This window comes from Octopus bimaculoides, chromosome 10 (assembly GCF_001194135.2).
Source record: "Octopus bimaculoides isolate UCB-OBI-ISO-001 chromosome 10, ASM119413v2, whole genome shotgun sequence".
NCBI classification, from domain to species: Eukaryota; Metazoa; Mollusca; class Cephalopoda; order Octopoda; family Octopodidae; genus Octopus; species Octopus bimaculoides.
In genome coordinates, this window is record NC_068990.1 from 8,041,885 (window position 1) to 8,055,134 (window position 13,250).

General features: G+C 34.6%; 2 long non-coding RNA genes across 5 annotated transcripts in view; both read left to right on the forward strand.

Annotated features, from left to right (window-relative positions):
* Nucleotides 1-13,250, forward strand: part of LOC128248873 (uncharacterized) — a 43,418-nt gene that overhangs the window by 7,656 nt on the left and 22,512 nt on the right. For all 4 annotated transcript variants that reach the window (XR_008265002.1, XR_008265005.1, XR_008265004.1 and 1 more), the window contains one exon: nucleotides 6,400-6,565. This is a non-coding gene — a long non-coding RNA (uncharacterized LOC128248873). The remainder of the gene's footprint in view (nucleotides 1-6,399; nucleotides 6,566-13,250) is intronic.
* LOC128248874 (uncharacterized) lies at nucleotides 6,572-8,002 on the forward strand. Its single transcript, XR_008265006.1, has 2 exons — nucleotides 6,572-6,669; nucleotides 7,719-8,002. It is a non-coding gene; the product is annotated as an uncharacterized LOC128248874 (long non-coding RNA).

Consider the following 13,250-nt stretch of genomic DNA (forward strand, 5'->3'; position numbering starts at 1 on the left):
TATATATATATACATATATATATATTGAGTATGTATATATTTAGTATATATATATATAGTCAAGCGTTTCCAACATAGTATATACAAAAAGAGAGAGAGAGAGACAGAGACAGAGAGACAGAGAGAGATACCCACCGTCTCCTCCCATATATAACGTAGATACGATTTAAATGCATTTGCCTTGAGTTGTATATATGTATGTAATTCTATATGTATGCATGTTTATATGTCAATATATTTACACACTTTCATAAAACGCAATTCATTACAAAATTTGGGTGTTCCAAAGACTTGACTTTCCTTAGTGGTTTTTACAAGCCGGGGAACTCTTTTCTTTTTTTTTTTTTCGATAGTTCTAACTCAATAAACATATTCCTATTTAATGTAAGAAAACTACAACTGAAGATTCTACTGTTTCTCCCTCATCTCTATTTCTTGAAAACTCTTTGATAAATCCTTTGATTTCCATTATTTGTAGAACTTATGCATGCTACTTTCAAAGTGTAATGATTTACTTTTTTTGTAGCAGTATGGAAAGCAGTGCTTCGAATCTAGATAAACTTTGAGAACACATTAATTCAAAGGAATGGAATTTATTAATCAATATTATTACCTAGCGAAAGTCACAAACTTGCTGGAATATTTAATTTCAATTACGAAGCAGTTTTAAATAGTTAATACATTCCACATCGATTGCCAAAACGTTAAGTATAATCTATAATCAAGATATAGTCACATATACATACTCGTGTTTTCCCTTTGAAAAAGTAGCTGCGTATAAATTTCAATTCATTACTATTTAGGGCAAGTGTCATTCATACTTAATACTAATCTAAGATATATGTAAATTCCCCATTTTTTGTCTTGGGTCAATCTATTCTAGCGTTCATTATTTAAAGTATATAAGCTGCAATTTATTGGTTTGCTCATTTCATCATTATATGTAGTTTGCAGAAAACATTTTGCTGTTATTATGACAAACATACCTTGATTTATTTCCCTAAGTTCTTCCATTTTCTCGTCATTGTCTTGCATAGAGAGACGTTCAGTATAGCTTTGTTTCACGAGCCTTTTTTGAACCGATTTCAAGTCAGCTTGTCGATGCGGAGACTATCGCTATGCACCATATATCGTTATTTTTATTATGGTCTGAAAAACTCGTTGCTGTCAACTTTAGCATTGTAGATGATTTCCTTGATATTAGTAAATCAGAGGTCTAAGATGATCAGGCTCCTCGTCGAGAATACCATTATTGGTTCCATGAACATCAATTTAATTCCTTTAACAAATGCATTTATACATGCATGCGTGCCATATGTATTTATCTATCTCACTTCGTCTGTCTGTTGACTCTCTCTTTCCCTGTCTCTCTCATCCATCATTCCATATTTACCATTCCCCATTCCTAAGAAGGTCGTGGAAATTCACCAATTTCACAAGCACCCATCAGAAGCAAACTTCCTACGGCTCTCTGGCTGGATTCCCAAACTAGAACAACTGAAACTATCAATATCCAATCGTGAGCTGGCAGAAACGTTAGCACGCCGGGCGAAATGCTTAGCGGTATTTCGTCTGTCGTTACGTTCAGAGTTCAAATTTCGCTGAGGTCGACTTTGCTTTTCGTCCATTCGGGGTCGATAAATTAAATACCAGTTGCGTACTGGGGTCGATCTAATAGACTGCTCCCTTTCCCAAACATTTCGGGCCTTGTGCCTAGAGTAGAAAAGATTATCCAATCATCTAGTTTCTGGTCTACTCATAGATATGCCAGTTAGCTTGACTTGAGGAATCTGTTTTGCGATTTTTTCCTGCGACATTCTGAGAATTGTACTGGAATTGGTGGTAGTGGGAGACTGAATTTAATAGACGTATGCTGTATAGTATTTAGGGAACTTGCAGTGAAGCTATATATGACTGATGTGCAACGTTTATCAGCGTCTCTATAGGCTATATCCATTACTTTTGACCAATGGAAAGGCGTAGAAATGGCGTTTGACAAGTTTTGTTTGTTTTTCTGACAATACTACATAGTTCAAATGTAATATGTAAAGCGACGATGCAATGCCATCAGTAAAACAAACTTACTATATATATATATCTATCTATCTATCTATCTATATATATATATATATATATATATATATACATATAGACATATACATATACCTATATTTATATATATTACAATGAATAAAAGAATAGAAGTCAATAATTTTCATTTGTGTTCTTATTAATCAACAGATTATGAGGTACATATAGATGTAATAATATGTAGGTTAGGATAGGCGTCAAAAAGTAAGAACAAGGCATTTTATCACCAGCATTTAATATAACCATCGAACCAACTACAATTCACATGTCAGGTAAGATTATGGTATGTCTGGGTTCGCTAATGCTAATATAGAGGTGATTAGTTTTCGTATCAATAAAGATAATTTGATACAATGGAAAACGTTGAACAGCATCTGTAATTACACAAAATATATAATAGCAATATTACAGAAAATATATGTTATTTGGGATTAACAATTATGCAAATACAATATTTTTATTGTCATATAAAACCTATTTATCGTATTATTCTAATATGTACATAAATATTCATCCTTTATTATTAACACATTCTCAGTTGAGATAATTATTGTTTTTACAATCCATGGCTAGTTTTATGTAGCTACGAGTCTGTATTAAATATTAATCGCCTATTTAGGAACTAACGTTAATATCTATCTTCTGCGAACGATGTTTGCTTGTAATGCAGTTAACAAACATTGAAGTAATTGAATTCATGGTATAAGTAATCATACAACGAGTCATTCTTTTTTATAGCTATGGCACCATAAGCAAATAGCTCAATGGTTTCTTCTACAACAAAATTGGTTTTCAATGCGAAAAGTAACTTACATGAAAATAATTGGAAAGGAGAATATGTAGTTCGCATAATCAAATAATGAACAACAAAATCGGTGTCGATAGTTGAGTTATTGAAACGAAATATTCTAACTACAGTGAGTTGGTATTGTATGATGCTAAAGGGTGATACAAAGGTTATTATTTTAGAAAATAAGCAACTACTTTAGGGAATATATTTAACTGGCTGAACAATATATATATTTTCTTATGTATGTTCATTTAAGTAAAACACATAAATCATTCACCTTATTATATACCAGAACTGCACATGAATGTGATAACATGAAGGACGATAATATGCATAGAATATCTTATACAATTACGTACTGAGGTTTAAGAGAAGCACAGTTGTCCTCCATTTGCAGCTGGTAACCTGTTTCTTCGTGGTGGGAAAAGCTATCACCCTACGAAATGTTATCACCGTACGAAACGTTATCACCGATCAAGGTAAAGTGAACCGTTCAACATTCCATGCCTTTTCCCTCGTGACTCCTTGACTCAGTTATCCGCTTTTAACTGTTTATATTCTGAACAATCGAAAATGAGTGATGTGAACCTTTTAGAAAAAAAAATAAATATAAAAGAAAACAGAATGAATCCTCAGCTTCCAACACATACATAAACTATTACATGAACATTGTTTCTACGTTTATTTATCCAGTGTGTATGTGTCGTGCCGGGTGTAACAAAAGGATTATATTTCATTCAATTTTCCAAAATTTATTTTAGTTTGAAGAACTGTTTTTTTAATGCGCTTTATGTTTTCCATTCAATTGAGTATATATTTCGTAACAAATTGTAAGAAGCTTCCACCAACTAATATCTAAGACATGAAGCCAAACGCCTGATTGGTGTGTTGTAACGTCATTCTCTTGTATTGCTGTACAAGCATACATAGATACAAGCACAAATATTAATATACACACATTTAAAACAAGACACTCTTCGTTCATGAAGGACCATGGGATTGAACGTAGGAAGTTCCTCTCCAAGGCACAAGTCCGGGCAAGGCTGCTTAATGAAGACCAGCAGTTGCCCATACACATAGACCTCGTCTCTCAACGCCACCGATTTTGTACATAGTTGAAGCTGAGAGGACGAAATTGGTGGCGTGGATAGAGGAGGCTGGTGGTGGCGTAGAGAGAGGAGGCTGATATGCATGGGCAAGTACTGGTCTGCCATAAACAACTTTGCCCGGACTTATGCTTCAGAGGGGAACTCTGTAACTGCGATCCCATGGTCTTTCATGACTGAAGTGAGTCTTTACCCGTTTTATAATTATTACAATATATTAGATCAGTAAATTGTAATAAAAAAGGGAAAAGTAGAAGTGGTAATCTTTAAGTTATTTTGAAAGATCATACGAAATCGTTAATAACCTTACATGAAATTTAAAGGTCTTCTAAGACTATAAGTATTTTACGAGATCAGAGAAGAAGAATAGTAACAGTGAGGAAAAAAAAATATAATCGATTGAAATTTTCATGTAATTTTATATAATGTAATTTAACGTTGCTAAATGGACTCTTTAAAAAAAGTATGATGCAATCAGTGTGATAAATGTAGTAATAGCTCATTGTTTTTATTAATTAATCTAAGCTTATATCTTTGAATTTAAAGTATCTCCATACAATAACAAATGTAATTACCACGCCCCCTTCATACAGAAGCGTGGTACGAATCCTTGAACACGAAGTAGATTAATTTAATTTCTCTGTTTTTTAGGTCCAAAATAAATTTTTCAAATGATTTCTTATATAAATTGCTTTTATTACCCCACTAAGATATGATTTTTGATACTGTAGCACCAATATATTAGTATAGGGGATTTGGACGGAACGTTTATATCTTAAATATCCTTCGGAGACACTTGTTACTCAAAAGACAGTTCTATCAACCCCCAGTCCTTACAGATACTATCATGTTTATTAGCGAAGAAACAATTATTAGTTGTATCTTTACTAAATCTGCTAGGAAGAGGTACAAAATGTAAGTACGAGTGGTATTATTAAGAGATCTAGAGTCAGAAAACCTTCACCTGTTTCTTTTCATGGTTTTGCAGGCTGTTTTATCATTTTTATATAATTGTTGTAACTAATTCCGATGATTTGAATCATTTCATTATAATTGCTTCGTTTCCATAAGGTTATTGAGCTGGAACAGTGGTTAACGCTCTGGGCGAAAGGCTTCACAACTTTCTTTCTGACTTTACGTTCTGAGTTCAAATTGTGTCGTGATCGACATTGCTTCTTTTCGGAAGTGATGTAAATAATACCTAATGAGTAATGGCTTCCACAAAATTTCAAACCTTGTGACAATAGTAGAGAAGATTATTATCTCGTTCCTAAATATTTTAATGATTGTCACTTTCTTCCATTTAATGACTATTTACTTATTCAGTATATTCCAACAATTTTACCATTCTATTATATGTATTAGTAAATTAATACACTATATTTTGATTGTTATTTGACTTGGTAGTCTATTCGCTTTCACGGGATGTTAATCAGCCCATTTAACTGTACATCTTTTCTAGTATTCATATTCCTCACCTCATACATTTTCTTCCACTCTCCTTATCTCTCTATATCTTCTTTTCCTCTTTCTCTCTTTCGTCCACTCTTTGTTTCTTTGATGTGCCTTTAGACTTACAACTCATCTCTAATAAGTGTCTCTTTGCTGCTACTCGAATATAAGCACCTTCCTCTCTAAACAGACTGTTTCCTACAAAATACTTCCTTTAACCTGCCTATACTAATGACCTTAGAGTCAACTCTGTTATAATCTTAGTGTATGTGCATTTCTGTCAATATAAATCTTCTGTTTTGTGCCTCTCTGTATGTATGTGAATCTAATTTTTACCTCGCTATGACTTTCTAAGTCCCTCCAACTAATTGTATGTATAGCGGTGTTTCACCGTGTAGAATCACATAACACTGTTCAAAAGTTATGATGAAATGTGAGGTTTAGGTTTCCTTCTAATATCGCATGGGTTTGCATACTCTTTGTTTGTATACATATTCCACCATATCAAATGATTTAACTCGCCCATCTGTTATTTAAATGATTGCACATTAAGTCATAAATGCGATATTAATATTTTATGTTTCTATTTCGCTTATTTTGTACTCTGTGATTAATGAAAATTTCTGAACTTTCATTCTGTACCGGATAATTTGGATTCATAGTATTTTGTTTCTTTCTGTTCATCCGGTTAGCCTTGAATTCACATAACTGTTAACTGAGGTAATCGATTGAAGTTCACAAATTCGACTTTACTTATTGATTACCACATACATACATACATGCATGCATACATAATACATACATGCATACATGCATACATACATACATGCATACATGCATACATACATGCATACATACATAAATACATACATACATACACACATACATATATGTATGTATGCATACATACATTCATATATATCTAATACTTCTTTGTTTTCTTATATTCTTTTTGTTAAGGATCTTCTATAAGAATGAAGCTGTATACCTTAAATTGCCACATCTATATACGAAGACCACGAAGAAATCTTGCGTAGCAGTGTTTATTTTCACGAGATAACTGTTGAAATCACCAGAGGAAACACATCTACACCGAAGGATCCCACCCGCGGGGTATCGTGACTAGGTGGGTCGAAACAATTGTAGTGATCAATAACGATTCTCGTATTTTCCATATTCCATATCTCGGTGATTAAATACATGCACACACGCACAGACACTTATACGTATGTAAGTATTTATGTATCTATGTATATACATATATATCCATACACACACACAACACACACACACATGCACACACATATATATTATATGTACGTACATACATGCATAAACATATAATTTGATTTTATTTATTACCAGTTCTATCGTTGAATGAATCTAATAAGTACTAAAATCCTTTAATAAATATATTCCTTAAGTCTTCCCCTCTGAAGACGGTATAGCTGGCTTTATATGGAAATGTTTGTTGGCTGAGATATGCACCATATATATGTTCACTTATTCTAGAAACAACCGTATGAGACTTCATGCACAACCTCTCGCAAGTTCTTTATATATTTGATGCCCTTTTCTCCAATAACTCCGCCGTAACAACTCAACGAATACGATTGAACTTTATTTTCCATGTTCTAAAGTGATACATATTTCACATGTATATATGCGTGCTTTTGTAAGCAAAGGAGTATTATTACGCCTTTTATTCATTTTATGCTTTAAGTAGATCTAATGAAAAGCAAAATTTACTTTTACGTTTTTCATCACCTTACACATTCCAGTCGTTAGATTAATCAATTTATTGTTTCCCGTTCATTTAATAGTATGTACCATTATTCCAAACTTTTGTGATCCCTTTGATGACAGCAATATATTGAATTATACTATGTATGCTTTTGAGTTAAGTCAAACGAAATAACCAATTATTAATTAGTTGAAGATATAAGCAGTTACTTACCACTCACCTAGTGTTTTACTAATCGTAATTTGTTGATTTGAAATGCAGAAACTCTTTTTCAAAAACAAAAAGAAAAACATCGCTAGGGATGATTTAAAATTATGTATTGCGCCACAGTAAACGTGAATTAAAGCTGATTTTATACATTTTTTGGCAACAATTTAAGACATGAGCATCTGTTCTCTATTCAGATTTATTTCATTTAAAAGAAAAGTGGTTTAATGTAATATAAAATCTATTAAATGCATGTAACGGCAGCTGGTTGCATTCAACAGTTCATGCTTGAAAGATCAAAGCACTATTAAACTAACATTCTTTATAGATAACCAAAGAAAAGTCAGGAATTTCGAACATCATTTGCATTTAAGAAGCAGCTGCAGAGTTAATTGGCTTGACAGAAGTCTGAAAAGTAAACCAAATTCCTATAAACGAGTAATTTTAATTAACATGGCAAGTGGAGGTCACGTAATTTCTTTCATAGCCTCTGTAGAGACTCAATATTATTATCTGTTAACATTGCTCGACATTTTACTTTGAAATAAAGTCGACGAGTATTCCATGCAATCAGAATATGATATTTCTATCATTTTCAGCATCGTAACACTGCTCTTTTGTTGTGTCTTTTCTATTAATGGTAGGAGTCGAATAGTCTGTTGACCTAAAGACGCTTCATTTTATAAACATTTGCTAATCACTTTTATATGACATTACATCACACGCACACGCATATATATATATATATATATATATATATATATATATATATAACGAGAGACAGACAGCCAGAGCAAGAGGGAGGGGAGAGAGCGGAAAATAGTTGCGAGAGGGAGCGAGAGAGTAGGGGAGAGAGTACAGATATAATTGCGTTTAATTATTCTATGTAATAATAAATGGACTAAGTGCTGAAGTTGGTATTGTAACATCGAGCAATAAATGACGATAAGTGCCTCATCATTAAGCGGGTAAATATATTTTAGAAAGGGAGAAGGAATAGGCACTGCTGTACTCTTCCGGCTCGGCACGTTGATTGTGGCCATTTGGTTTGAATTGTTGATGTATAACGATGAAACTCAGTGGGCACATGTTTTCCTTTGTTTTTTGAGTACATATTCGCGTCTTATAATTATATATCTTCAGCGATTCTACTGAAGATCCACGGATGGTTGATTCATCAAGTGATTAATTATACCGAACGACCAAGGTGCCTTAATTTAAGTGCCTAATTCAACTAAATCTTAAATTATAAATTTCGTTCCATTACGCACTTAAATTAAGGCACCTTGCTAGTTCGGGATAATCTGCGCACCCCAACAATATTATTTGAAAATTGAGTATCTAGACTCCGTGTAGAAGTATTTGCACCCAATATTCCTGTCGTGTGTGTAGACAGGGCAACCCAGCTAAGAGAAGATATCCGCTCTTGGTAATTCAGACATATACTTTTTATAAAGGTACATTCTATGATGTGGAGGCGCAATGGCCCAGTGGTTAGGGCAGCGGACTCGCGGTCGGAGGATCGCGGTTTCGATTCCTAGACCGGGCGTTGTGAGTGTTTATTGAGCGAAAACAACTAAGCTCCAAGAGGCTCCGGCAGAGGGTGGTGGCGAGCCCAGTTGTACTCTTTCACCCCAGCTTTCTCTCACTCTTTCTTCCTGTTTCTTCAGTAACGCTGCGATGGACTGGCGTCCCGTCCAGCTGGAGGAACACATACGCCATAGAAACCGGGAAACCGGACTCATGAGCCTGACTAGGCTTTGAAAGGGCGACGTTACTTTCTATAACATTCCCGTAATGCAGATTCCTTTCCTGTATCCCTCGCAAGACTTCCTCACATGATCTACTTCACTCTTTCTTCAACGAGGGAAGTGGCAACTATTAATGTCCTTTACAAAAGATATTTCTTAATTCTTCCTCACTGACGTACGCTTTTATATGGAAGTTTTTGTCCAATAAGTTATGCACAATATGCACAACGATGCCTGTATGTGTAGCTTTGTGTTTATGGAGTGTGTGCATTAGACTTTAACGGATTGACCTTCCCTCAAGGTCAGTTTGGTCGCAGACAATTCGGGATTCGTTTACCATCATGTAAAGGTTTATGGGTGTAATTCCTTCTGTGCGGAGAAAGGGGAGAAAAAAGGGTAGGTGTGTATGAGCGTCTGCGCGCACTGTGAGTTCTAGTGTTTGATTAGGGTCTGTGGGTGAGTGTGCATTATCGCATGCTTGAATGTGAGAGCGTTTGCTTACGTGAGGACATTCCAGTGTGTGTATGAGTACCTACGCGTGCATGCCTTATGGCGATTCTTTTGCCTCGTTAAACCTCTGTGTGTATGTTTACGTGTGTGTGTTCTTGTGTGTGTGCATGTGTTCCTGCGTACGTGTGTGCGCGTGCTTGTGCGTCTGTGCATGTCTGATGTATTTATAAATGTGTATGCATGGTGTGTGTGCCTGGATGTATATCTGGTCGTGTGTCCGGTCGTGTTCTTGTGTGAGCATATTTACTAGTGCATGTGAGTGCGGGCGCCTGTCCTCGCGTGGATGTGCATGGTTGTGTATTGAAATTGTTCATAACTATATGCTTTTATTTGTATGGATTTCCTTGTAACCTGCCGTCATTGCAATCCCAGCTTATATGTACTTACCTACAGTTTCTTGTGTCCACGTGTGCACGTTCGCGCACGCAAAGATGTGTACGGTGGTGTGTTGGAGTTGTACACATTTGCATGTATATATGTTCTATTTATATTTACATGTATATATATTCTATAGATTTCCATTCATCCTACTGTTGTTTTAATCCTATCCTTTATATACTTGGCTATACCACCACAAGCATACAGATGTTCCAATGTATGCATGTTGCGCTGGCGGTACCAGTGGCATTGTCGTTCTACTACCTACTGTGTATATTGTCTATTGAATGTTGGTAATGTCTCATTTATGAGAGCAGATTTGCCTATCTGTCGAAGCGACCGCTCTCTCGAGTGCTTAAACATTCTATCGATGATAATTTGGTTCAGGATGCTGCCATGCTGGCCTTTAGCTTACTGACTGAATACAGACGACTCTTTCCTGTCATTATACTCCCGCCAGAGTCCATTCGGTATTTCCACTAGATGTCTTGTAGCCTCCTCAACGTATATTGTATTCCTGTTCTTACAATCCCCCTCGAAGCACTTTATGCTGTTGACCACATTCCTGGACTTACAGCTAATACTGGTGTTAAAGGTTCTAACAATGCAGTTCATATCAGTACATATTATTTTATGGAAGAGGCATGCCTTACATAACTGTGATCTGGCGGAATTCTTCGGTTATATTTGTGTGCGTCTGCGTGTGTATGTGTGTAATGTGTGTGAGTGTGTGTGCGTGTGCGTGCGTTTGTTTGTACACGCATGTATGCACTTGAGTGTGTATTATATACATACGCATATATGCAATTTATATATACTTAAGTTATCTGTTTGTCTATCAGAACACCTGCCTCTTCAGCTATGTATCTTGCTGTATTTGTAATGAATTCATTATTTTCAGCTAAAATGAAACGTTTGGACATCGCATTTCTATATCTTTTTACTAATAATAGTAAATTATCATTCTTCCGTCCACTAATGTTCGAGGATTAATCATTAAACCGCCAAGGATTTCGAAAAGAAAATTGTTTTGCATATTCCATTTGGTAGAGCAGGAACATAATTACAGAACATTTTTACCCAAATTGAAGATGTCATTTTCCCCATCTATTTTAAAGTTAAAAATATGATTCTATAGTTGGTTTATGACAAAAGAAAAAGGGATTATATCCAGTAATAATATGCAGTAGGAAATTGATGAATAAACTAAATTACAGTAAAAATTAAAAAAAAAAACAGTTGAATATAATAGCATTAAGTTACGAAGTAAACGAAACAATGTTAAAAATCATCGTTTCATATTCAGCTAGGACATTGTATCCATGCTTAAATTGGAAATTATCCAGCAAGGCAACAATATAAAAATGACAATCAATGATGTACGTGACACATAAAAAATTTGCTTGAGAATCGTGGGTTTTAAGTGCGAAAATGCGTTGGGTTGTAAGGAAGGCGAGACTCTAATGCTGCCTTTCGAAACGTTTAGTATTCTAAAGGTAAATACTTTTAAATTTGTAGTGATATCACAAATATTTTCGGGGAGTGAGAGTTGATTATATCAGTCCTAGAAAGTAGTTGGTAATAATCTTATCGATGCGAGAAGAGAAAATGGAAAATTGGTACCGGCGATATTTGGGCTCAGCACATTATACGCTACACTCAATTAACGATTCAAATAATTAAAATTTCGTAACATTAAAACAATGAATTATTGTAGGTAAATATTTTTAAATAACATAAATTCTCATTTCATGTTCAGTAAAGATTGGGTCGAATCAAAAGTTTTGCAATAGTTTGATAACTTATTTGTTTTATTCGTCAAGTTAGACAAAAACAACCTAGCATTGAAAGTAGAGGTCATCGTGTTGCACCGCCTGAAGTTAGCTTTCTGCAAATTCTCTGATCTCAAGCTGAAATCAGTTCTTGCTTTTCGAGGCAAAGAACTCCTTCACTGAAATGTCCACCTCCTCTTGCTTGATGAAGCGTCACGAGCGCAGGAATGCCCTCGACAACTATTAGCTTCTAATCACCGATAATTATCGAGTCAACACTTTGTTTTGTGGTATCAAATGTCTTATGTTTAGCTTCTTTTGATACGAATTCCATGTCGGAAACTCCTTTAATAGTGTTGGGCAAGTGAATGCATTTATAAAAACAATATGAGAATACGAGGTCTGATCAATACGCATCCGGACTGTTGCCTTAGTAACAACGTTAAAGCACGCAGAGTAAAGCCGCTTGTCACAGATTGACCTTGAACTCTACTGTAAACAGCGGAAGTGAGTTAGAACGTTAATCCCTAGTGCACATGCACAGCAGACTTCCAGGTCAAGTAGCTTTACTCTCCATGCTTTAGCTTCGTAGCAATAGTCTGGATACTTATTGATCAGACCACGTATACAATCTCAAGAGAATTAATATGATATACTTGCCTCGTCGTCAAAACCAGAACCTGCTCAGACGGCTTTTCCGCCTCTTTACATCATATGAGTAAACCCTCTTACCATTTCCTCTGTCATAATATTTCGTTCTTTTAGCTTTATCTCTCCACACATTATTTTTCCTTATTTAGTTAGACGCTTTTTCGTTTCATTTTCCTAATATTTTCCGCAAAATTTAAAATACTCACGATCAAGGTAACCACTTTACGAATTGGAATATTATTTGGCTATAACAATAACTTTCTCTGAGCAACAAATGCGATACATTCAAGAAATAATTGCATATGTATGTGTAATGATAGTTGATGCCCTCAGCATCTTGCAAGAAACCTAAAATTTATTTGCAAATAAATTCATGTTTGAAATTTACCACGAAGTGCAGATAGTTTCTATTAACTTCAGTTTACATTCAGATTTTACCAGTGGCATATATTTAAAATATTTCGGAGAAATGCTTTGACATTTCGAACAGTAAGTAAATTTATTCTATACTAAACAAATTCAGCTACAAATTCAGTATGTTAGAATTATACATTTATACATTTATACATGCATACATGCATACATATATATATATATATATATCAAAATAAATATATATTCAGTCATACACACATATATTTATGCATAAACGTTTTGTTATCTATAATATGTATATAATAAAATGTTTATATACATAAAAATACTTACACATACACATACCTGTATATGTGCCCATTATATTGATATACTTGGAGAATAAAAAAGACCAAAAAGGGAAGAGTAATATATATATATATA